Source organism: Leopardus geoffroyi, chromosome B3, assembly GCF_018350155.1.
Source record: "Leopardus geoffroyi isolate Oge1 chromosome B3, O.geoffroyi_Oge1_pat1.0, whole genome shotgun sequence".
NCBI classification, from domain to species: Eukaryota; Metazoa; Chordata; class Mammalia; order Carnivora; family Felidae; genus Leopardus; species Leopardus geoffroyi.
Window position 1 is genome coordinate 79,352,501 of NC_059337.1, and position 27,932 is coordinate 79,380,432.

Here is a 27,932-nt window from a genome sequence, read left to right on the forward strand (position 1 = left end):
CATGTATACTTAGAGAATATGATGAATTTGTGGCATGAACAGCTTGTCTCTTTGACTTAATACTGACAAACACTCAATTTGAAATTTGAAGAGGTAATGGTGGTAGTTACAAGGAAATGAAAAGCTTCAAAGCTTCACATTTTCTTGGCATGACCTCTACAACAGCATCTGTTCTTGTCTTTTTTTTTTTAAATTCTTGAGTAATACTAGGAAGTTGCTAGACCAGATGAACTTCCTATGACCTATTTAGTAGACCCAAACAATTAGCAAATGGTTATTCAATCACTCCTAAGAGTAGATTTATGCTAGACAAGTAGAATATCATGACCTTTTGATTTATTTTATATAACTTTTCATATACACTTCTTCTGACAATGCCTGGCACATAGTCTGTGAGCGGCGATGATGGTCTGAAGCAAGGCTTTGCATAGGATATGGAGATGATGTGCTGCTATTTTCCATTGTCCCCAGTTCCATTCACTAGACAGTCTTCACCTCTAGACTCAGTAGGGCTAACCCTGCATCCTCTATTTTCCTGATTGTTAGGAACAATCATTACAAATGGTAAGTAAATCTTAGGTGTCAGTGTTATCATCTAAGGATGTATATAAATAAGAAGAATAGAAAGTGGAATTTTGAGGTACGCCTGTGTATAATGAATGTATGGAGGAAGAGGAGCTTATGAAGAAGACTGAGAGTTAGACTTTTAGGTGGTGAAAACACTAAGAGAAAATGGGACCAAGAGAGAGTCACAGAAAAGACAAGGAGAAGAAATATCAAGAAGAGATAGGGCGCACCTCGGTGGCTCAGTCAGTTGAGCATCTGACTTCAGTTCAGGTCATGATCTCACAGCTCGAAGGCTCCTGAGTTTGAGCCCTACATTGGGCTCTGTGCTGACGGCTCAGAGCCTGGAACCTGCTTCGGATTCTGTGTGTGTCTCTCTCTTCCCCTCCCCTGCTCGTGCTCTCTCTCTCTCTCTCAAAAATAAATAAACATTTAAAAATTAAAACAAAAAAGAGATGCCAAAAAAAAAAAAAAAAGGCTAGATGAACAGCATCAATAGAACAAAGGGAATACTGGAAAGCATCTGTTGAATTTGTCAGATCAGAAGTCAACAATGACATTACTGAGAGCTCTTTCAGTGGAGTGATGAGGAAATAAATCAGAACAGAATAAATTGAAAAGAACAGGAGGTAGAAAGGTTTAGAAAATGAGTATCAACTATTCTTTTTAAAAGGATAGAACTAGTAATTCTATAAACTTAAGAATACTTTGATTAAGGGGCACCTGGGTGACCCAGTCAGTTGAGAGTCAAACTTCTGATTTCACCTCAGGTCGTGATCTCACCGTTTGTGAGTTCAAGCCCCATATAGGGTTCTGTGCTCACTGCGTGGAGCCTGCTTGGTATTCCTCTCTCTCTCTCTCTCTCTCTCTCTCTCTAAATGAATAAATAAACTTAAAAAAAGAATACTTTGATTAAAAACATTCAACAGTGGGGGCGCCTGGGTGGCTCAGTTGGTTAAGCATCTGCCTTCAGCTCAAGTCATGATCTCACAGTTCATGAGTTCAAGCCCCACATCAAACTCTCTGCTGTCAGTACAGAACCACTTTTGATCTTCTGTCCTCCTATCTCTCTGCCTCTGCCCCACTCACTTTCTCTTTCTAAAAAATAAATAAATAAACTTTAAAAGAATTCACCAATGACCTGATTAAGACTCCATGTAATTGTGGGGTGCCTGGGTGGCTTAGTCAGTAAAGCATCTGACTTCAGCTCAGGTTGATTTCACAGTTCATGGGTTTGAGCCCAGTGTTGGGCTCTGTGCTGACAGCTCAGCGCCTGGAGCCTGCATCAGATTCTGTGTCTCCCTCTCTTTCTGCCCCCTCCTTCCTCTCTCTCTCTCTCTCTCTCTCTCTCTCTCTCTCTCTCTCTCAGAAATGAATAAACATTAAAAATATAAAAGAGGGGCGCCTGGGTGGCGCAGTCGGTTAAGCGTCCGACTTCAGCCAGGTCACGATCTCGCGGTCCGTGAGTTCGAGCCCCGCGTCAGGCTCTGGGCTGATGGCTCGGAGCCTGGAGCCTGTTTCCGATTCTGTGTCTCCCTCTCTCTCTGCCCCTCCCCCGTTCATGCTCTGTCTCTCTCTGTCCCAAAAAATGAATAAACGTTGAAAAAAAAAATATAAAAGAAAACTCCATGTAATTGTTCCTAGGAACTCAAAAAGGCAATTGCTATTCTTCATGTTTTCTTTTTCCTTTCGTAATGATACTATTTACTTAGTCATTTCCAATGTACCTACCTGGAAAGTCAATCCAACAATGGGAAGAAAGAGAACTTATGTATGTGATTTTTTTCCTTTTCAACAGGTCATTTACTGACATTGAAAAAATTTCCTCACATCCCCAAAGTAGAAGACATATTGCATTAATAGTTTGTGTTTGGTTAATATGGATTATAGAAAAATAATCTGTCAACAGCTGGTTCTGTCATTCCTTTCTTACCAAGAATGTTGCTATAGATTACCAAAATTAAAGGAAATTATAGCCAGAAGTTTATATTATTCTGCCTTTGTTTTGAAACCTTAACATTCCCTTTCCAGTCTGTTTTATACTTCTCTAAAGTACTTATACTTTCTTTAAACCCATCTTCCCAGAGTTCCTGTCTAAAGTGCTGGTAAAGAAAGAGTCGATAAACTCATTCACAGTAACAAATGATGGCAAAACCAGTCTAATGTGTTACCTCTCCCAAGATGGCTTCATATACAAGAACTGAAGTCCAGTAACGAATGTCAGTATGAAGAAGTTTAATTGTATAGGAGGATGAAACATCATAGCTATCTTACCAAATTATCACAAATAGGATTTACTCTACCTGAATATAAGGCCAACAGTACATTGTATTTTAAGCTAAGAGAACATATACCTACAGGGAATAGATTTCCATGATGGAAGGGCAAGTTCACTTTTTGTTGATATTTTAGAAATATTTCCAAAGAGATAATCACTAGGTTTTCATTTAGACATATGTGATGACACAGTTGAAGACTTCAAAGGAGTTTGTGTAGCAGGTTGACTTTTGATACTGTCACAATTCTATGTCTGTTTTTCTTATGAACATGTGAGAGCATTTCAAAGAAAATGATGGAAACTTCTAAATTAAAGGTACTTCAGTGTTGATCAGGCTATAACCTAATTAACATTTTCAAGGCTTCCACTTCTTTTAGATAAATGGCAGGCCTTGACTGGCAGCCACAAGACAGCTCATGAACATGATTATGACAAAATAATGTGCCTTTGTCAGACACAGACTTTGAGTACTCTCTTGACTTAATAAAGTTAAGCACCACTTATAATCAGTACTTCACTTTGCTTTTTTTTATCATATAGCCTGTTGGTTGTCCTGTTGTTCTAGCAGACATCTTGCATAGGTGTTCACTGGTACTCTCCCACTGTGGAGGCACTCAAATTCTCAAGCTTCTAGCTACTACCAAGTTGCACAAAATGTAGTTTGCCTTCTTATAACCTAGTATTCATCATCATTACTTAATGTACCAAACCTTCATAATTCCCAATATCATTTCATTTTGACTCACATTTGTATGCATTGAACAAGATTGAAAAAGTCCTCTGAGTTTCAATTTAAGTGTTAAAAATTGTCACTGAAAGTGCTTACTTCAGCAGCACACATACTAAAATTGGAACGATACAGAGAAGATTAGCATGGCCTCTGCACAAGGGTGACATGCAAATTTGTGAAGCATTCCATATGAAAATAATAATAGTCACTGAAAATATGAGTCATATAAGCTAAAACCAACTAGCTTTAGTCTTGAAAAATCACATATTTATGAAATGTATAAACCCTAGGAAATTATTTTCAAACAATGATAGGTTTGAATACAATTTAATCAATAATATCGTATGTAACTTAGAAACTTTTATTGATGAAAATTTTGGTATTCTATTATTCCATTAGCAAACCATCTTTATTGATCCCATCTTTGGGATCTTCAAAGGTACAGAATAAGATTTAGTTTTGTGCTTTGAATTTTTTCAATCATTCTCCTCTAAAATTATTTGCATGCAATAGTTAACCATTACATACTTTAAATTGAACAGAAAGTACAGTAGGTTGGACTTGGATATAATAAAAAGATTTTTATTATTTATTGATTTAAGTAATGAAGAAATACGTTTGGGAAAAATTATTTCATGAAACATTACTTGTAGAGTGCCAATATGAAGCCCATTGAGTTCCTCTCCTTTTTTTTACTTATTTTTTTTATTCTTTCTATCCTCCTTCTATTTAATTTTTCTCTCTTGGGAAGACAGATTGTCAAAACATCAAGTAAGGTCTCCTAGGATTGCTTGTACTTCTGAAAGCTCAGTCTTCTCTGCTATATCTTTGGCTTCTTTGTGTTTTTGTGTCATCGGGACTGAAGAGATATGTGATGGTGGAATTCTAACTCAAAAGCCAAAAGAATGGTTAAATAAATTGGGTGGCATAGATATTTGAGAAGACAGGTAAGTGCTTGATGTTACACAGGCTTTTTCACGACAGGAAAACCTCACTTTGTCAACTTGACAATTAAACAACAAGATAACTCTTACACACTTCAAAACACATTCCAAACTTGAGAATCATAGTGGAAAGGCATTGCCTTTTTTCCAGTGTTGCAGGGAAACTGTGCAGGGGTTTCTGAATGGAGGAAGAGGTACAGAGTTTGTGGGATTTTAAACATTATACAACTGATGAAGGTACCTACTAACCAGAGGAATTTAGAATGATCTTTGATTATAAGGTAGTACATTTTTAGATACATGTTTGCCTATCTGCAATGCTTAGAAGAAAATGTTCCTGTTCCTCCTTGTGTTCACTATATGGCAATTTTGAGAAGTTATCAGTGGAAGATTTTAGAATTCAAACAAATAGCTTTAAAAAATTAGAGTGGTTGGGGCACCCTGGTGGCTCAGTCAGTTAAGCATCCAACTGTAGATTTCAGCTCAGGTCATGATCTCACAGTTGTGAGATAGAGCCCCACATCAGCACAGAGCCTGCTTGAGATTCTCTCTCTCAAAATTAAAAAAAAAAAAAAACTTAAAAAAATTAGAGTGGTTTATTTGGTTTATCAATTCACAGAATAATACCCCACAAAGACTTAGGAATACTTATTATTTGTCAGGCTTATAATGTGGCTGACATTGAGTATGATGATTTTACTTTACGATTGTAACATATATAACAGTTATGTTAATTGCTATGGCTTTGGATTTCAGAAGGGAGGGTAAGTCCTCTCACGTTTAACTCTGAAATTTTTGGGAAATGAAGGTGAAGTGCATTTGAAGCGTCCCTATGTGCATATCTCTACATGACTCTAAACAACTGGAAATCCACTTGGGAGAGAGTCCATGACAGAATGAAGGCATAACTTCCAGGGCCAGGCAACTATTTACTCATATCACTGGGCCTGATAAGGAAAATAGGATATTTTCAGAGGAGGAAATACTGCTATTACCTGCCTCTGACTTAATAAGGGGTAAACCCTACATGTGATATGTCTCTAGGATCAGGCAGAGCCTTTTGGGGTTTACCTACAGTTAGATACATATCTATATCCACATCTTTATCTATCTATCTTAGAAATATAATTACACAGGGGATATTTGTTAACAACCATACTAGTATTTACCCAGGATCAAGTCTAATTTTGAAGACATCAAGCCTTTTCCACTCCTATAAACCTCATTTTCAGAACTGGGAAGGGTATTTGTGTCCATTTGTCTGTTGATCCTGACCTTCGCAAATTCTTCTCAAAGTCTTGGATACCCTTTTGACTCAAATAAAATAGGATTGGGGAGACTTTTTCCAATGCTTTATAGCATCGCGGTACAAATCTAATTTAGGAATATCCATCCAAAATGCAAAACTTGAAAAGGAATGAGTTACATATAATTGCCTTGCTTCCACTCACCTATTTTGGTTTTATGTTTTGTTTTGTTTTAGAAAACAAATCTTCCTTCAGTAAGTAACCAGTAACTTGGTATCAACCGTATAGAAGAAAAACATCCTGCTCAGTGGCCTACCCAACAATATATGCTGTTTGCCACCTACAGAGCCACATGTACTAAAATGCACTAAAATGACTGTACAGGATATAACTAAAATGAATCCATTGTGAGATTTCATACCAAATCCAGAGTGTTCTGGGGCCATTAACTGAACAGAATTAAGGAATGACTGTTGATATAGGTGGCTACAGAAACAACTACTCTCCAAGCATTTGGACAACCAGCTCTAATAAATTTCTTTCTCAGTAGTTTACTCTATGGACTGGAGATAGCCATCTGAGATACCTAGAGAAATCACAAGCAATCAGACAGTTATCTTTATATGAGGTACTACATCTTAAATACAAGATTAAAGATACCATGCTGTTATGACCTAAAATATTAAAGATGTTTTTTCAGTTGTAGTTAGTTCAAAGGATATTACTATTTCTCAATATTTCATTCATTCTTAATCACTGGCAAAATGGCCTTTCACTGGTAAATTTAGGCAAAAAAACAGGGTTTTTAGTTATTATTAAAAAATGAGGTTTCTCTTTAGTTACTTGTATAGTTTGGAAAATTCAACTCTATTTACATAGTAGTTACTTAAGTGATACTCATTATTCTGAATGACCTTTTCTTTGTTATAACTTCTAACCAATTTAGCAAAGCCATCAAATTCTTCAAGTTAACCTGGGAGGAAGTAACAGTTTTCTCTTCTTACTCATCCAAAATAATAATAGCAAGAAACCATTTTTCTAAACGCTATTTTATACCAATGCATGCCTGTGAACTTCCCTCCCTGACTATTTCAGAAGCTTCTCTTAAGTCATTATAGTAAGTCCATCCATGCCTCAATTCAGCACAACAATTATCTAGTGTTTACTATATTCAAAACATGAGTAAAATATGACGTTCTCTTCAAAGAGTTTATAAACTGTGTATAATTTCTGTTATCTAGCTGCATATTTTAGTTCGAGTGAGTCAGCAAACTTTGAAAAGCCTGACTTTATAATGTTATCACTAACTTACAAGTTTAGATCAACTTTAGTTGTTGCTAACCTTAATAGAAATACAGCCTATCTTTTCAAATACCATGCATCCTTATTACCACTTTTGCAGATGAAGGAAGTGAAACAATATGGGTCAAGTGAGTTGCTCCGTGATTAATGAAGCAAAAAGTAGAACTCATTGTCTCCTTGTATGTTTAACCAAGAGCTCAAGAGATAGTAAATTGTGAACAATTTAAATTAAATGGAAGTGTTAAAACTTATTGGAGCAATTTTGAGTCAGGTATTCTAGTTAATAGAGGATAACCAGAAGCAATTTTAGTTGTGTGCAGTATTTGTTATACTCTAAGAATGGTATAGTTTGCTTCAAACAATGATTAAAAAATAGAAATAGTATCCATCAATGGATATATTTTATTTTTGAATTTACTGACAAAAAAAGGTGCAGATGGCACCCCAAATAAGAGACTGGCATGGACCAGTATCTTCTCTGTGAAAATGACTAATGTATTACTATGCTTCTGCCAGAACTTACATAAAGAGACTGCCAAAAATGATCATATCATTATCAGCTAGTGTTCCCAATTGTTCACTGTTTGTATCACATATGGATCCTCTGAAATGCAGAACTCCTACCTAAAGAAACCCTAATATCATTATAAAACATGAACTTTTGCATGTTTTTAAAATGTTTTAAGAAAACTGTATTTGTTCTACAATAAACAGACATATTTTCCTGGTGTCAGTTAAACAAAAAACAGTGCAAAAAATAAATGAGATTCAAGTTTCAAAAGTTATATTTGGAAAGGAAAATTAGAATACAAAGAAGATTTGATGTAGATGTCTATATAAACAAATCAGCTTTGTTCTTTCACTCCCTGTATATTTTTAGCTATCAGCCATCTACTAAACATCTAGCGCTAACCATTTGGTCACAGAGGGTCATTGATTTCTCTCAACTTGTGAGGCTTTAATATAGATTAATTGAATGTGACGGTGCAATACACCCAATTCTCATATTATATCCCATGACATTAAAATGAAAAGAAGATGAAATAAGAGGTTCATCTGGTTATTTATTACACAGTAAGCACCGCTTAGCTTCTCACTGGTGCAAAAGTTAGTTCATTTTTACATGAATATACATATTTACATTATCAAATAACAAGGAACTGGATATTGGTATTCTTCATACTCACGCACAAACACACACATACACAGACACACAACCTTTTATACTATCAACTATAAAATACTAGAAATTGAAACATAGATCATCTTTCTATGTAAAATATTTCAAGAGGAAATGACAGTTGGGTAGAGTGTAACTTGAAAAGTAGTTTTGGGGGATGGGGAAGGGTTGAATATGTGAAGCACAGAGGAATTTTAGGGCAGGGAAAGTGTTCTTTATGATACTGTAATTGGGGATATATGACATGGTACATTTGTCAAATCCATAAGACTTTAAAGGAAGAAGAGTGAAACTTAATAAAAGTTTTAAAAAAGACATTTAGGAAGTCAAGGGATCACAGAATGTGACAAAAAAAAATCTAACTACATTACAAATGTATGAAATAATCTCACTAAAGGTGGTAAGGGGAAAATGCTGACCTAAATAACTGGAAATGGGTGGACTCTAACACCGAACACAAAAGAAAGTGTGCATAAATACCATATTGTAGCTCATAAAGTTGGTAAAGTTTAACAATTCTGAAACCACTATGCATGTATGCTGGAACTGAATAAGTAAGCAAATGGGTGCTAGATGGTAAGAGCCAGGTTTCTCACTGTCAGAATGAGAAATTATAAATGAGCAAGAAAAAGCTAGAATGATTCATGTGGTAGTGTATTAGAGACATCAGTTTGAACGTAATACAGACACAGATGGACATATATATGTGTAAAATTCCCTCCCCCCTCTCTACATATATGTAGATACACATACACATACACATACATAGATATATACAGTGAGGGGGTATATAGATATAGAGATTGATATAAATATAGATACAATATGCATGCACACACACAGGTTATTTGATATATTTTTTCTTTGCTCTGTCAGATGAAAGGGCCTAAAAGCAAAGACATCCCAGTAGAAATGAGTATAACTAGTACTCACTTGGTTTGTACCACCATTTTCCAATGGAAAGAATCAGAGTTGCTTGAAAAACTGGTTGATTCTAGCACTGGGCAGAAAATATACAAAATGAGGCTAGAGTGTATACTAATGCCAGAAAGTAAGGAAGTGTTAACAACACACACACACACACACAAACACACACACACACACACACACACACACACACACACACACAAAATGGGGGTATATCAAAAGGACATAGGAGCCAACTGAAAGAATTCCCAGTGGCCAAAACTGACACAATTTGAACAAAAAAAATAAGTAAAACAGCATTGGATTTTAGTCTAAAATCTAAAATAAATATTCACAAATCCATACTGACATATAAATGATTGAATAAATAAAAGGGAGATAATAGACAAATCCCCGACGCAAAAGAATGCCAAATAAACTATGTAGATACTTCTTCCTCACTGAAGTGGAGGATAACTGTCCACTTCTTTATTTTTATTTTTTTAATGTTTTATTTTATTTTTGAGAGACAGAGAGAGACAGCATGATCGGGGGAGGGGCAGAGAGAGAGGGAGACACAGAATCCGAAACAGGATCCAGGCTCTGAGCTGTCAGCACAAAGCCCGACGCGGGGCTCAAACCCACGAGCCATGAGATCACGACCTGAGCTGAAGTCGGACACTGAACCAACTGAGCCACCCAGGAGCCCCTAACTCTCCACTTCTTAAGTCTTGGCTTCTCAGTATGACTTTCTTCAAAGAATACAGAAAAAACAGGGGATTTAAATTTTTTTTTTTAATGTTTATTTATTTTTGAGAGAGACAGACAGAAAGAGTGTGATCAGGGGAGGGGCAGAGGGTAGGAGACACAGAATTCAAAGCAGGCTCCAGGCCCGGAGCTGTCAGCACAGAGCCCGATACGAGGCTTAAACTCATGATCATGACCTGAGCGCAATTTGGATGCTTTATCGACTGGGCCACCCAGGCACCCCATAAACTAGGGATTTTTCAAAACTTAACTATACAGTAAGGAAAATTTTCCAATACTACCTAATCCAAGTGATCAAAGACAACATCCACAGTAACGAATCATTTGACAAAAATGCCACTTTACCTCTGTGATCTCCCTCCTAAAATCCTAGTTTAATCACAATACGATAATCAGACAAGTCCTATGTAAGTGACTTTCTACAAAATGCATAACTGACACTCTTTAAAACCCTTAAGGTCACCAAAATCAGAGAAAGTCTGGGAAATAGTAACAATCAAGAAGAGTCCAAGGAGATATGACAACTAAATGTAAGGATCCTGGGAGAGAAAAAGGTAAATTAGGTTAAATGTAAGCCAATATGAATCAAGTATGGACTGCAGTTATTACTGAGGTTATCAATATTGATTCATTATTGTGTCAAACACCATACCACTGTAAGATGCTAATATTGAGGTACACTGGGTGTGAGTATATGGCAACTCTCTGTACTGTCTTTGTAACTTTTCTGTAAATCTAAATCAATTATATAATAAAAGTTTGTTTAATGAAAACTTGGTCTTGTGGATAAATTGAATTATGGATGAGTATTAAAGTGCTGTATTGTTACTGAGTATAAAAATGAATGGAGGGTAGAATTTAATAGATCAGAGCTCAGTAGAAAGATTTTTATTTGAATATCAACTTGAAACCCCTGTTTAGCTAAGCAAGTCAGGACTCCAACAAGAGTGTGAGCTGTCACAGTGCCATGAAAGCAGATGGCCATGACTGCACACAACTGGGAAACAAAACCCCAGGACCAGTTGGAAATAATATAGGATTCCTAGTCCAGGATGTCCAAATTGTGACAGACTTTTTGTTTATTTTTTACTTTAGTAAAATCAGTTTGTTGAATTAATTTCAAAGGATGTTATAGGTTACAAGAACACCCAATATAGTGATTTGAAAACAGTAAAAACTTCTTACTGGCGTGGACTATGGAATTACTTCTGATTTTAAAAGAAAAAAGACAGTATCTGGTTATTCTTAATTGCATGCACTCCAGGTCTCTTTCACCTCAATCATTTGAAGATTTTAATATCTAGTATATACAAACTTGTATCCATCAAAACATAGCACATATTTTAAAAATACTATTGCGATAAAACTACAATGACCTTAAGGAGAAAGAGCTCACCATTCCAAAATCGTGGTAGGGTCCTATCCAGTAGATCTCTCAAGTCAACCTCAGTCAACATGATCTTTGAGTATTAGGTAACTGGTCTGTTTTATTTCTAATCATAAACCTTAGACATATCATATATATATATATATATATATATATATATATATATATATATTCCTGAAGAATTCTAAAATGAGCTTATCATCACCCACATCTTATTGATCACAAAAAATTCGTACAAATACAACTCCAATTGCGTTACATTGACATCTTTTCCCAATAGCCTTGTCACTGTCCATTCATATTTTCATCCAAATTGTATTCCCATAATTTATGACTAAGTATAGTATGACTTTGTATGACTAAGTCATATATCCAGGTGTATTTAATTTTCATGTGTACAATACCAAATTCTAAGACAGTTGATTCAGCCATAACACCTATCGGTTTTTTAAAATGCTTTGTGATATATAATATATATATATATATATTTAAAAATAGTAAGCCTTTTTCCAAGGCCCAAGGTAAATTGCCACAGTCCCACAAAAATATTTAATGGACCCCAAAAGACTTTCCTAATTTTCGCCATTATGTTTTACTCTCCTGACAGAATTCTGTATATGTTTCCCATATAAATATACCAGGGATGCCTTAAATCAGAGAAGTGATACAACACTATTAACTCTGTGAGAAATTATATCATGGTTAAAAGCACAGGCTCCAGAACCACACTTCCTGGTCTGAAGCTCAAATCCTTCATACACCTGCTGTGTGACACTGAAGAAGTTACTATATATCTCTTGCTTCACTTTATCTGCAAAATGCTACCTTGTCATAATTTAACAATATGTTGTTTACCACTAATGCAGGTAGAAACAATTCTACAAGAGCATGGTGCCCACCATATGGTAAGGTAAAGCTTTGTTGAATGAAGGAATAAATGAATGAACGAGCCATCAGTAGTAGAACAAGAATAAATATGCACAAAAGGAAATATGGGTGATAGCAGTGGAAACTGTGAATGCTAACTGGAACTTTAGCAATTGTAACGATAGCAGAAATGTACTGGAAGTGTTGCTCAGGATTGGACCCAATGGAGCTAATAATGTCAGCCTTCTTTCAGGAGATATATCTGAAATGTTAGCTGTGTTTTCTCAACTTATTTCCACTCAAGATGAAACTTCATCAGCTTCACACCTAATATAGGTGTTCCCAGGCTTTGAGTAAATTTAAGGTAATTTATGATTTCATCTTTCTCAAGTAATTTTCAGTTAAGTAAAGTTATCCAACAAGACTGGAAGTTTCACATGGAAACATTTTATTTTAAGGTTTCATTAGTATGCGTAAATTCACAGCCCCTCCCAATCTCCATCCATTTTTTGCAAATAATTGAAAAAAAGTGACTCAACATATGTGGATACCAGTTTTTAGGTTAGCAAATAGGGCATGGCACTTTAAACGTTTTAAATGTGGAACATTAACTGTGCTATAATTTAATTTCTAATAATGAACCTGATTCTCCTTCCAAACTGAAGATAACATCCTGTGGTAAACATGAAAAACAGGAGCATGTCATAGAAAGCATATTATAGCATGAGGCAGGACATCTGTTTTCCAGTCCCTTACTCACATCTTATATGTAATGAGTTTTATGTCACTTGGCCTCAGTTTCTTCATCTATAGAACAGGAATGATACCCACACAAAAACAGAAGCTTAACCAAACCCTTGCATTCACTCACTGTCTATTAAGCCCCTACAATGTGCCAAGGTCAGACTTTTTCCTACTCCTCTGTGATTTTTACAAGGGCTCACACAGGTATGAACTAGGAAAGGAGCACTGGAACAATCAGCCACAATGGGTGACATGGGAGTGTGGCTACTTACTCATGTATCTTACTTGTACATCTGGTCCTGCTTGGGCTCAATCCGAATGTCCCATTCTCAACTAAGAATAAGTGTTGCTTGGCAGTTCTGACCAAATCTAGCTTATAGTGAATGTTTCCAGATACTTGGTCACTTGGTGTTTGCTCAAAAGTCAAGCATTCTAGGGCGCCTGGGTGGCTCAGTCTGTTAAGCACCTGACTCTGGATTTTGGCTCAGGTCATGATCTCATGGTTCATGACTCCAAGCCCCATGTTGGGCTCTGTGCTGACAATGTAGAGCCTGTTTGGGATTCTGTCTCTCTCCTTCTCTCTCTGACCCTCCCCAGTTCTCCCTCTCCCTCCCTCCCTCCCTCCCTCCCTTCCTCCCTCCCTCCCTCCCTCCCTCCCCCCTTCCCTCCCTCCTTCTCTCTCTCTCTCCTTCCCTCCCTCCTTCTCTCTCTCTCTCTCTCTTGCTCTCAAAATAAATAAATAAATAAGCTTAAAAAAGGAACATACTTTGTAAATCACGGTCAAAAAAAATAAATAAAAATGTCAAGCATTCCATTTCAACTAAGGACCAGTACCATGTTAAGAGCTATTTCCCAAAGACTGTATAATCTGTGCTACAGATGGCATGGTGTTCCAGATTCCATTAGCCTTCAAATGAATTCTCCCATTGGGTCCTGTCATCATCTCTATGCTGCATCTTTTCCCAATACTAATACCTGACTACCTTAGAGTCTGCTGGATCATATGGTTCACATGGCCAGGCTGAAGCACTGCAGCCTGGAACTTCAGACCTATTGGCCGATCCCAGCTCAACTTAAAGCTGGCAGCCTCCCTGTCACCCACTACTGCACTAAGGAAGTACTCTTAGGAGTGGGATGTGCTGTATCCAGAAGCCAAAAAAGATCTACCAAGGTACTTGGTACTTTGTGTAGGGATGCAAGATGCAGCAATTTATCTTTTACTTTGGAGGAGATATCCCAGCACACTGCTGGCCAGTGTACCCATGAATTTCACAGGAGTAGCAGATCCTTGAAACTGACTACAGATTATTTCCCATCCTTGGAGTGCAGGTGTCTTATCAAATCCACCAGCATTCTAGCCACCTTTTGCCTATCCTGTCCAATCAGCATTATGTCATTTTTGTAATGGATCTCTGTGACATTCTGTGTGATGGTCAATGCATTTCAGATTCCTTTGGACTATATTCCGACAGAAGCAAGAAAGTTAATGCATCCTAGAGGCAACTGTTTCTGAACTACTTTTCTAAGTGGAATGAAGAGGAATGAATATGTCAAATTACTGATCACATACCATGTACTTAAAATATTAATAATCTGCTTCCAACAGTGATATCACAGAAGGCAGAGAAACCATTACCAAGACTACTACTTGGTTAAGTCTCCACTAGTCTATCAAAAAAAAAAAAAAGTCTGCACTAAAAAAGTAACTGTAGAGCTACTCTTCAGGATGGGGTTTCTATAATCCCAAACTAAACAGAAAATAAAAAGAAATATGATAAGGTAAATATGGCAAAATAAACAGAAACATGATAAAGACTCCCATAAGTACAATGGTTAGAACTTTGATAGTGGCACTAATCTCCCTCCAACACCTACCATGATAGCTTATATTCCACAGACCAAGTACCCAGTGTGAGTTTTGTTCCAACTGCCAAGTATATCAGTTTCAAATATATATACTTGGTAAGTGGGAATGACCACTGAGTGGGTCCACAGACCCAGTGATTATACTGGGAACAAGATCTTACTCAGGACTTCCTGAAGGCCTGTGCTCTAAATCAGATGCCATGACACCACCATAGGACTATTTCTTTGGGTTCCATCTTTCAAAACATGTTAATGAGCCTACCTCTGTGACTATATCCCCAGTAGTCAGTCTGGACTGAGGAGGAAAGCCACCATTGAATTTCTTCATGATCTTGATGCCCCTCTTATTGGTATATTCCTGATGGCTTTGAATGAATGGTATTTCCTCTGAACCACGTTGAGGAACACAGTCCTCTGACGAGTCTTCCATTCTTCCATAAGACATTCATCCCAGGATGCCCAATTCCCTCAGACCCTTTATTCCTTTTTTCATTATCTTCCAAGGTAACTCAGGATTTCGTTCCACTTTGCTAAATGTTGTACAGCTTCTGAGGATCACTTTAGCAACAACAAGTTTGGGCTATTCCCCTGGGTTTCCTATTGTCATTTTAATCCTGTATCCCAAGAATGCTCCCAAATCAATAAATTCTTCCTATTTAGTTTTACATTCTGGCCCTCTTGATCCCTGATGTACTCCCCTGGCTCCTGCTGATACACACTAATGAATTTTTGCAAATCTTTTGTCTTTTTCCCTCCTTTATGAGGCCCATCTGGGTTATACAGAGATTTTTATAGCACCTTGGCAACCAAGACAGAAGGTGAGGATAGTCCCTGAGGGAGGCACCTGTTAGCCTGTGGAGGAAAGACTTCAGTATCATACAGTACAGGGAAGTCCTAGCTGTTAGTAGGGAAGGGAGACCACTTCTACAAGCCCAAAGAATCTATGGGTTCTACAGAACCAATATCATCACAAGAAATAAACCATATGCCCCATTCCATTTTCACATTGCTAGGTGTTCCCCACCAGGGTTCTGACCCTTGCATGACAGACCTGTACTGGCTGAGTATTCAGATGTCTCTGGAGTTCTGCAACCCTAATAATGACATCTTCAGGCTGCTGCTCTATATATCTGCTTTTCCACTGCAGAAAATAAGGGCCTTCTTTATAAGTTGCCATGAAGGCTCTTTGGTTATCATGCTTAGTCATTTATTGCCCTTAGTCTGTCATTATCTTTCTGTAAGACATGTACATGACTTACCAATAACCAGCCAATTCTGTCTTACTGGCATTGTTTCCATCATATCTTTCAAACACCTGCATTACTGCACTTGCCAAAGCATTTCCATACAGGGACATTTTTCCAGGTCACCCCTGGTGAAATGCTTATCAACTACTAAATTGTGCCAGAATCTCTTCATGTCCCATCTACCAATTCCAAATGAACTTACCACAGCCACAGTTTCTCAAACCACTTTCAGAACCACTTATGCTAGACCAGGTCCTCCAAGAAGCCAACGTCAAGGCAGAATTAGAAATACAAGAAACCAGCAAGTGAACATAAAAAAGGAGCCAGAAGAGTCTGGGAAAGCCATAAGACTGTGATACAGATCCGACACTTGTGAAGGAGAATGGGAAGGAAGGAAGTGCGTTTGGAAAAACTTTAGACTGCAGTGGAATTCTAAGGCAGTTCAGAAGGTGGTGGGAGTCCTGGAAATAAAGCCGGAGTGCTCTCACGTTTCCCAAGAATGGGCCTCTGTTAATGTCCCCTTCACATTTCTCATTGGCTAAGAATAGGCTGTGGGAGGTGCAGTGTCAGGGCAAACACAAGGATGCATTTTAGAGAGCAGCAGCTGAGGCTACGGGTCAGTGATGCTCTATAGTCTGCAATCTAAAAGGTACATTTTTGGGTCGCCTGGGTGGCTCAGTTGGTTGAGTGGCTAACTTCAGCTTGGGTCATATCTCACAGGTCACGTGTTCGAGCCCTGTGCCAGGCTCTTGGCTGACAGCTCGGAGCCTGGAGCCTGCTTCCGATTCTGTGTCTCCCTCTCTCTCTCTCTCTCTGCCCTACCCCTGCTTTCTCTCTGTCTCTCTCTGTCTCTCTCTCAAAAATAATAAACATTAAAAGACATTTAAAAAATAAAGTAAAAGGTACATTTTCATCACTGCCACAAGAGATAGCATTTATTGGACACATAAAAGATTCCAGTCACCATTCTAAGCACACAGTAGGAATTACCTTTTCAATTTTTCACAGCAACAATGTTAACTTTGTTTTTTTAATTGTTTTGTTTTTGTAGATGAGGCAACTGCATCTAAGTGGCTTGCCCAAGTTCACACAGCCAGAAAGTAGCAAAAATCGATTCAAACACAAATCTCTCTGGAGGCACAGCTAGATGCCTTTAACCACTTGCTTCCTATCTTCAGAGGGCTTAGAATCTGGCAGGTAAAGACACATGAGAACAGGCAAACATAATAAAACATGAATCTTCTTAATTAAGGCTGATAATTACAAATTGTCTATAAGAAAGACTGCTTTGGTATATCTGGAGAAAATCAGTGAATGCTTTGACTTATACCTAAAAGAAGAGTAGATATTTGTGTAGAAAACAGGATTTCAGGGAAACAGGGAACAATGTTGAACAGGAAGAAGAATGTAGGAGCATCACAAGGCTAGTTCTCGCATGAACTTAAGTATTTTCGGATTATTTGAAGCACCAGAGAGTCCTGATTCTTCTCAAAGGGTTGAAAAATAAGAAAACTGTTCAGTTCAAGCTTCTAGCAAGAGGCAACTTTTTACATCAGAAAAGGTTGAAACAAATATTTCCAATGCCAAAACAGGTAAAGGGGATGTTGATCATAGCAAATAAAATGCAGACGGGGAACAGTCAGTTGAAGAGTAATATCTAAAGCAGCAGTAATAGCAGCGGCAGCCTGCTGCCATTCCCAGAGTTAAAAATAAAGCCAGCATTTGGAGAGAATGTGGGAAGGAGGCAAAGTCTTCTGCAGAAGTCAACTGAATGAGAGTTGGTACTAAAAGGTGTCCGCGGAAGCCCCAAAGACAAATCACTGCCCACAATTTGACATATACCCTTGGCATCAAAATCAATAATAGATAAATAACTTTATTTAAAAGTAAATACCTCAAAGGGTGCCTGGGTGTCTCAGTCGGTTAAGCGTCCAACTTCAGCTCAGGTCGTGGTCCCACTGCTTGTGTGTTCAAACCCCGCATCGGAATCTGTGCTGACAGCTCAGAGGCTGCAGTCTGCTTCAGATTCTGTCTTTCTCTCTCTCTCCTCCCCCCACTCATTCTCTGTTTCTCTCTGTCTCTCAAAAATAAATGAACATTAAAAAAAAATTAAAAAGTAAATAAATACCTCAATGCCTGAGTAAGGAAGGAGCAGTCATGAGAAAGGATTTGGGCTGAACAAGATGGAGATTTTTCTCTTATAGAATAAACCTAATAAGTGTTAAGATTCTTATTTCCAACTACCAGTATCTTAAATGCCTATATCATTCCCACCTCAGTAATTCACTCTCACAGAAATTAAAGCATGGATACATGGAAATGGATATATAAAACAAGGTATCTTGTTTGTTACAGAAAAAGTTAGAGATCAATATTGACCTATAGGGGAATTATTATGCTATGATATATCAAAATGTACCAACCTGGAAAAAGTTACTTATGTGTTCAATAAATACTTAGTGAGAAATGACCAAGGACCAAGCATTGTGCCAGGAGCTAGGGACACAGAAGTGAAGAAGACTGATATGGTCTCTGCCCTTATGGAGTTTGTAGTCAGGAAAACTAGACAGATAAATACCAAGTATACAATGATGCATGCAAACAAAAAGGAAAATAAGACGTTGTGATAGAGAATCCATGAGGTTCACAGATCCAAACAGATGAGAGGGTATAGGATCCACTTATAAGTGAAAGAATAGATCTTTAATAGCAGGAAAGACACAGCTTGCATTTTAACATATGAAAATAAATAAGATGATGATAATGGAGCTAGGCATGTATCTATTTACTGGTGAGAAGATGAGGGAATTAGTTCTCATCCACTATTTTCTATTTTCCTCCATGAGTTCTATGCAAGTAGAGGATGGAGAGATATCTGTGAGGTGGAAGGTGAGAAAAAAAATAAGGTAAACATAGATAATTGCATACAGTGCAGATATGCATATTAATTACTCTTGCTGTAATTAATATATTTCATTCTCTTTGTTTGGCTTTCCACTTGGCAAAACCTCCAGGTTTAACACATGTGGAAAAAAAAAACTGTGGAAATGACAAATACAACAATTAAAAACATAATGAGATTTAAACAAGGATGTATACATTATGAGCAACCAGGTAAATAGTGTTAAATAGAATTACATTCAAATTATTAAAATAACTAAAGTTGCAAACAAAATATGACTCATTTTAACATTATTTACCAAACGAAGCAAACTAAAATGAATCTTTTCCTAAAATAATTTTTTAAAAAAACATTACATTTTAAAGTGTCTCAAATTTTTTTAAAAAAACATATGGGCAGGTAGGAAATTTAAAATAAAAAGCAGAAGTTTTTGTACAGTCTAAATATAGATATGATAGTGTGCCAGGTTTTAGCTGAAATTTCTCTATATATAACCTGTAATGGGTCCAGTATTTACTTTTTTTTAATGTTTTGTTTCTAAAGAACATATAATGTAACTAATTAAATTCCAATTAATGAGGTTTTAATTTTTAATTGTTTTTTAATGTTTTAAAAATTAATACACCCTTTACCCATTTGTCTTGTTCCCTATTACCTACCTCTGGCAAAAACCAATCTGTTCTCTATACCTATGAGCCTGGGTTTTTGTTTGTCTGTTTGTTTTTTGAGATTCCACATATAAGAGACAGCATACACTCTTTGTTTTTCTCTACCTGACTTAATTTATTTTTCATAATGCCCTGCAGGTCCATCCATGTTGTTACAAATGGCAAGATTCCATTCTCTTTTATGGAGAATGTGTATATATACCACATTTTCTTTATCCATTCATCCATCACTGGAAACTTCTTTAACAAGAAATGTTAAGGGGACTTCTTTAAGCTAAGAAGAAAGGGTTCTAATTGGTAATAATAAAACATATGAAAGAATAAATCTTATTAGAAAGGTAAATAAATAATAAAAGCAGTAGATAAATAGTAAAGGTAATAAAAATAGTATGAAAGTTAAAAGAGAAAGTAGTTAAAGTAACTATGATTAAAATAATTAGTTAAGGGATACACAAGTAGAATATGATATCAAATCATAAAACATGTAGAAGGGAATAAAAATGTTGAGGTTTTCAATGGGATCAAAATTAAGTTGTTACCAACTTAAAATAGACTGTTACAGATATAAGTTGTTATAAATAAACCTCATGGTAACCACAAAGAAATAATTTATAGTAAATATGCAAAACAGAAAGAGAAAGAAAGTATATCACTAAAAAAAGTCATCAAACCACAGTGGAAGAGACCAAGAGAAGAAAGAAAAGAGAGGAATTACAAAAGCAGTCAATAAACAATAAAAGGACAACAATTATATACCTATCAATAATTACTTTAAATGTAAATGGACTAAATTCACTAATCAAAAGATAGAGTGGCTGAATGGGCAAACAAACAAACAAACAAACAAACAAACAAACAAAACAAGACCCACGTATATGCCACCTAAAAGAGAATCACATTAGATGTAAGGACACAAAGACTGAAAGTTAAGGAATAGAAGATGACATTTTTATATTTTCTTAATTTTTGCTTGCTCCATTTCTACCTACACATATGAGGGGGACCTCAAAAGAAAGGGCCACCCAACCATAAAATAAGGGGAGAAATCAAACATACCAGTTTTGAAACAAAGAGAAACAGAAATTTGAATCAGTGTTAAAATTCTAAATTCTTTTAGGTTACTAACATAGCTACTGAATCAGAATTTCCATGGGGAGATCCAGGAATCTGCCATTTAAAAAAAAGCTGCTTGGATATTTTTGAAGTAGATAATTTTTGACATGTTGAAAAAATAATGCTAGCTCAATTTCTCAATTTCAAATTATATTTCATACTGATGACTTTAGTACAAAAGGGGTCAAAAACATAACTTTAGTTAAGCAGTCAAACTTTGGATTCTTGGGGTGCCTGGGTGGCTCAGTCACGTATGCACCCGACTTTGGCTCAGGTTATGATCTCATGGTTTGTGAGTTTGAGCCCTGTGTCAGGCTCTATGCCTGGAGCCGACTTTGGATTCTGTATCTCCCTCTCTCTGCCCTCCCCTACTGGTGCTCTCACTCTCTCTTGCTCTCTCGCTCTCTCTCAAAAATAAACAAACATTAAAAAATTTTAAAAAGAAATTTAAAAAACTTTCAATTCTTGATAATACTGTACATTGGTTGTCCAAAGTTTGGTAATGTTAATATATTGTAGACTTGTATAAATGTCTTGGAAACAAAGATTCCAACCTCAGTCTCCATACATAAAAGTCAATCTTTGATTACAGAGTATCTGTCTTTATGCTTTGCTATGTTGTCGTAAATAAAAAGTAGTTTTTGTTAATTACATGGACAGTGTCTAGAATTGCTAAGACCAGAAGGAACTAATTCTTGTGACACTGTGAATTGAGAATGGTCTTAATGGAGACTTTGTAACACTTATATAAGATTGCCTTGGTGAATAAACCATGAAAGGTATAACAAGAAAGAAATCCAACTGGATTGCTAAGGCTGATATCAGACAGAAGTGGTTGAAACACTACAGCAAAGAATTCAAACACAGCCAAGAATAAGCTGAAATCAATTTCATCCTTGGAGAAGCTAGATCAGTTAGCTCTTTATGCCAGAGTATTTACAAATTCTAAGGAAAAGCTAGAAATCTGAATAAATGATGTTGTGAATGGTCTGATTCCTGAGGAAAGGTGGGACACTTAGAAGAGTTCAATTGCCAATCCTATAGACCTACCCTAACCAATAGGATAGTCACTAATCATAGGTGGTCTTTGCACTTGAAATGTGGTTACTGCAACTGACACACTAAATTTTTATTTTTATTTACTTTTAATTAATTTCAATTTGAACATAAAACTGAATACTCACATGCAAAAATAATAATAATAAAAAACCTTAATACAGACTCTACATCCTTTATAAAAATTAACACAAAATGGATCACAGATCTAAATGTAAAATGCAAACCTATAAAACTCCTAGAATATAACAATAAAATCAAAATTACCTTGGGTTTAGCAATAATTTTTGAGATAACACCGAAGGCATGATCCATAAAAGAAAGAATGGATAAGCTGGGCTTCATTAAAAGTGAAAACTTCTGGTCTGTTAAAGACACTATCAAGAGAATTATAAAAAAGCTACAGACTGGGAGAAAATATGTGCAGAAGCTATAACTCACAAAGGACTATTATCCAAAGCATAGAAAGAACTCTTGAAACTCAACAAGAAAACAAACAAATGGAAAAAAACTGATTAAAAATAGGCAAAAGATTTGAAGAGGTACCTCACTAAAGAAGATATACGGATGGCAACTATGCAGCTTTATTCATAATTGTGAAACTCAGAAGCGACCAAGATGTCTTTCAGTAGGTAAATGGATCAATAAACTGGCACATCCAGATAAGGGAATATTATTCAGCACCAAAAAGAAATGAGCACCAAGTCATAAGAAGACATAGAGGAAACTTAAATGCATATTACTAAGGGAAACAAGCCAATCTGAAAAGGCTACATACTGTATAATTCCGACTATATGATGTTCTAGAAAAGGCAAAACTATGGAGACAGGAAAAAGATCAGCAGTTAGCAGGAACTGTGTGGAGGGAGGGATAAATAAGTGGAACATCAAAGATTTTTAAGGCAGTAAAACTACTCTGTGTGAAACTGTAATGGTGTATGTATGCATGTCATTATACATTTGTCCAAATCTGACAATACCAAGAGTAGGCCCTGATATAAAATATGATCTTTGGGTGACAATGATGTGTCAGTGTAATCCCATCACCTGCAATAAATGTATCACTGTGGTGATAATAATTTCTGAACCTAAAACTGCTCTAAAACTATTTAAAAAAAAAGCTCAATCTAAAATCTGATACATATGCGATTTAACTATTATAAAACCTTTAATTATGTTTGAGCAACTCATATATATAAATCTTTGTTTTCAAATCCTCATCTTATAAAATATATAAATAAAGATCAAGTATATTCAGTGAAATTTTAGTGTTCTAATTGAGAAATGCTGTAGGTAGAAAAAACACATTGGGTTTTGAAATATTAGTATAAGAAAAAGAATATAAACTATCTCAATAATTTTAATACTGATTATATGTTGAAATGTTAATATTTGGATATATATGGTTAAATATATTATAAAAAATAATTTCACTTGTTTCTTTTTACTTTTTAAAATGTAGATGCTAGAACATTTAAAAGACCCAGGTGGCATGCATTACATTTCCATTGGACAGAAATGCTTAGACAACTTTTAATAAGTTAGACAACTTTTGGTAAGTTGTTGGATATGTAAGTCTTACCTAATTTGCCATGTATTTTTGTCATTACATTGTCTATTGAAACAAAACAGAGAATCTTACATGCAATAACTATTATTTAAGTTCCATAAGGAAACTGAGGATTGTTATCTGCACACAGAGAGACCTAGGAGAAAAGGATATTTTTTTGAAGTCATAACAAAAGGGTGCTTCTGGAAGATGGCCTCAACAAAATAAAGCTATTGTGTCTACCACCATCTGCCAGTTTGCCCCTGCCCCCAAACACCGAAAGGGAACACACAGACATAGGCAGAAAGACTAAAATCACAATTCATTTGAAAGGACCTAATAACTTGAGGACAAAGATAAAGATCAGCAACTAGAAACTGTATAGAAAGGAGTTTTTGATAATTGATCTTTGTGATACGTTGCAAATAATTAAAATTCTGATACTAAAGAAGTGCTGAAAGGTAAAGCAGATGAAAAATGACCTTTCAGAAAGCATGCAAAAAGATCAGAACTCTCCTATATTCAAAATTTCATTACACAACTTCAAAATTATTTTGAAAACAGAGATAGAAAAGTTGGGGCTTGCATTAAAAGCATAGTTCTAAGTTAAATGTCACTTTGTTATCCACAGACACCAACCTAGCTGGAAATCTAATCAAATGTATTATTTAATAGAAAAATAATATGTGGCATTTTGTGATGTAAGCATTCATTCAAATTGTATTTATTCAATACCTCACTGTAAAAAATATCATGTCAAATGTTTTGGAGAAAGCAAAAGTGAGCTATGTAGGAGTACTTCCCTCTAATATTAAGGAAATATCTATTCTCAGAAAATACTGTTTTCAGATTTCATCCACACCACCCTTCCAAATTCCTTGTCTTGGATTACTGAGCCTGCTCCTAGATTCCCAGCTTCCCTAGCTTGGTTCTGTATTTTTGGATAAGGTAACTGAAGATTTCCTTTACTAACCCATGGAACACTACTCTCTGGTATCCTGATGAATCTCAGCTACCCACTCTCTACTCGCATTTTCCTTTATCCTCACACACAGCAGCATGGGGTAGACGAACCCCAACAGTTAAGGACCCCTGTAAGTGCAGCTGTCAGTCTAAGGTGGAAAGAAATGGAAGTAAAAGTAGTCTGAGTTAATCACATCAAATGAGAAACTTCTTGCTTTTTCCTCTCTGCTTCCTACCCCTCTAAAAACCATACAAAGACGGCAAAAGTACAATTTTCAAAAACTGATCTACCAGAAACCTAAGTGGAAATGTATATACTAAACAGAACATGCTAACAAATGTAATTGAGAAATAGTTTTTCTAATGGTTGTAATTATGATTATAATCATGCTTTCCCTCCTGACCCCTCACCTTGAATGATGGCTGAATATAGTATATAATATACTTGTGTCAAAAAAAATTAAAACTCACCTGTTATAAAAGCTAAAAGCATGGAATTAGTACAGCATCTGGCAGATATTTATTAATCTTGCCAACTAAAACAGATGGGAAGTCAGGCATTAAAATCTGTTTTTTTATGGCCTGGAATGACAATGAACAATAGGTCAAATATTACACTAAGAGTGGTAATAGCCCTTTATTTAGAAAGAATAAAATGGGTATCTTCAAACATTCTCTGTTTGAATAGTTATCCTATCTCCGTGAGAATCCAGACTAGTTTATGTACTTTTTAATTTACATGATGAAGTGTTTTGAAAAGTTGGTCATGAAATTTTTATCCTAGAAAAATAACAAGGATGGAAGTTAAAGAATAGTATTCTACCTTATAATTAATACCTTAGAACACCAATTCCCTAATACTATCTACAGATCCAAGGACTCCAGAGTAAATATGAAACTACTTTGAATATCAGAGAAGTATATACATGTTACACATACACACACACATACAGGGTTTATTTATATGACATACAGCATTATGTTCATAAATCTTAATCCACTGTAAGAATTTAGCCTTCTAAATCTTCTATGCCATTTCTGGTCCTTGGCTTCCACTCCTGGTTTCTCAGTTTCTGACTCAGACACACTCACTTCTTGGAACATCAGAATCTCATTGCAATTCATCCACCAACTTTGCAATCTTTAATCACATTGTTCTTTTTTTATTTTAAGTTCAAACAGATTTTGCTTTAATGTGTAATGATCTCATAACCTCTTGAACCTCCAAAATATAGTAAAATGTATGTTTTTTCCATCAGAGGGATATAAAAAATAAGCTCCTGTGACTTTCAGGGTTGTTCAACCAAGGTTAGACTAGTTTGGGAAATCTGAAAACTCTCAAAGGGTTAGGGCAGAACAGTGGGAGTAGTCAACTTCCCAAGTGTATTATAATGGCCCTTGGGGCGACGGAAATAACAGATGCCAAGAGGTGGTGCCTAAATCCTGCAAAAACCTAAGATTGAGCGATTACATTATTAAAATCCTCAGATGAAGTCCTGAGGACAATTAAGGATGGAATATAGTTAACTACAAAATTCCTATGTGGTAGGAACCCCATAGACCATAGATTTTCACAGAAGGTTCATAGCTGAAAGAGTAAGCCAAGTTTTATTCAAGTGTTGGGAATAATATGGGACATTGAAGGATTGATAGTTCTTACAGACTGTGTCAAATTTATATGTTGAAATCTAACCTCCAATCTGATGGTATTAGGAGGTATTTTTGGATAAGGTAACTGAAAATTACCATAAGGGCCATTGGGAGGTAATTAGGACTTAAGGGTGGAACCCTGTTTAATGGGCTTAGTGTCCTTACAAGAAGAAGATAGAGAGCTAGCTCTCTTTCTGCCATGTGAGAATACAACTAGAAATTGGCAGCCGATAGCCCAGAAGAGAGATTTCACCAGAACATGATCATGCTATCACCCTGTTTCAGACTTTCAACCACCAGAACCTTGAAAAATAACTTTAAACTGTTGTTTAAAAAGGAAGGAAGGAAGGGAGGAAGGAAGGAAGGAGAGAAGGCAGGGAGGAGTTAGAGAAAAGAACAAACATTATACCAATTATAAAAATTCTTCAACATGGAAGTTACGGTGGTATGATGGATACACTAGATCCAAAGTGTTGTAGGATAATGGACATCAATAAAATGGACACTGTGAACACTGATCATTCATTGTAAAAGTCTGCCAGTGAACGAATTTTTAGATGGTAGGAAATATTTCAAGGGAAATATTTCAAATGAAAATATTTGCATTTTCTTATATTTTAAAGACCTTCCTTTTTTTTAAAAAAAAAAAAAAGGTATATTTGAGGGCAGAAAACATGAAATGAGAAGAGTAAGAGACTCAACATGATGAAATTGGTAAGTGTGCAAGCAAATTTCTTGGAACCTATCCCTGCTTTCTCCATTTCCACATTACAATGCCTGTCTGCTGCAGCCTGCCAGTAAGGTTTTAGGCAGAAAACCATGCTCAGAAAGCTTCCATTGTCTCATCAATTTACTTAGTAAGTTTATCTTGCCTGAGCGGAAAATCACTAATTTACTCATATTTGAAATATAAATGGACTTTTAGTGACTACTAAGTTAACGTGTTATTTTTTTCAATTGTGTGTACATTTTAAAAAGAAAAAGAAAGGAGGGGGTGGTGGGAGGGGGGATAGGCTAAATGAGTGATAGGCATTAAGGAGGGTACTTGTTGGGATGAGCACTGGATGCCCACTGGGCAGGAAGTGAGGAATCACTAAATTCTACTCCTGAAACCATTATTACATTATATTTTAACTAACTTGGATTTAAATAAAATTAAGAAAAAAATAGAGAAGAAAAATAAAATAAATGAAATAAAACAATATGTTCATAGAATTATCAACCTTCCATGTAATTAGAATGAAAATAATATAAACATATTTTAAATTAAAAAAAAAAAGAAAAAGTCTTACTCTGAAGAAATGATTCTGTAATGGGAATTTTAAACCCTGAAACAATTAGGCAGGCCAATATGAAGGGGTTGTGTTGGATTAGAAGGTAGAGGGAGGGAGAGGACTTCCCCAAACTGTTCATAACACATAACTATTCACAACACACGTATTCTATGAAATTCAGAGATCTCGTCTATTTTACCTTTTAGAATCACCTGCTTTTTAAAATTTTTTTACAATGTTTATTTATATTTGAGAGAAAGGGAGAGAGTGTGAGCAGGGGAGGGGCAGAGAGAAAGGGAGACACAGAATCTGAAGCAGGCTGTGGGCTCCGAGCTGTCAGCACAGATCCTGACGCGGGGCTCGAACCCACGAGCCATCAGATCATGACCTGAGGTGAAGTCAGATGCTTAACTAACTGAGCTATCCAGTTGCCCCAGAATCACCTACTTTGACATCATCTATTTTCTGTCTTGTTAGCATGTAATTCCTGATATATTCAGGAATTCGGTAGCCACAAATTAAAGACTATTCAGTATTAGAAGTCAACCTAAATATCTGCTAAATTAGAAGAAAATGCATTTAGACAGTAAAATTGTTATTTTTAAGTGTAAAATATATAAAATATTTTGTCTCCTCCTATGTAAAAAAGAAATTCTAATCTTTGCCACATTTCTTGTAATGGTTAACGTGGAAGAAGGCAGAAGAAAAACAATAGCGGTTGACCTGG

At 36.1% G+C, this 27,932-nt stretch overlaps 1 long non-coding RNA gene and 1 other non-coding gene across 2 annotated transcripts in view; one reads left to right on the forward strand and one right to left on the reverse strand.

Moving 5' to 3' along the window:
- The window catches only part of LOC123583495, a 138,954-nt gene that overhangs the window by 47,547 nt on the left and 63,475 nt on the right, over nt 1-27,932 (reverse strand). The gene's annotated exons all lie outside the window — the stretch shown is intronic.
- Nucleotides 3,661-3,767, forward strand: LOC123584512. Its single transcript, XR_006705480.1, has one exon. It is a non-coding gene; the product is annotated as a U6 spliceosomal RNA (small nuclear RNA).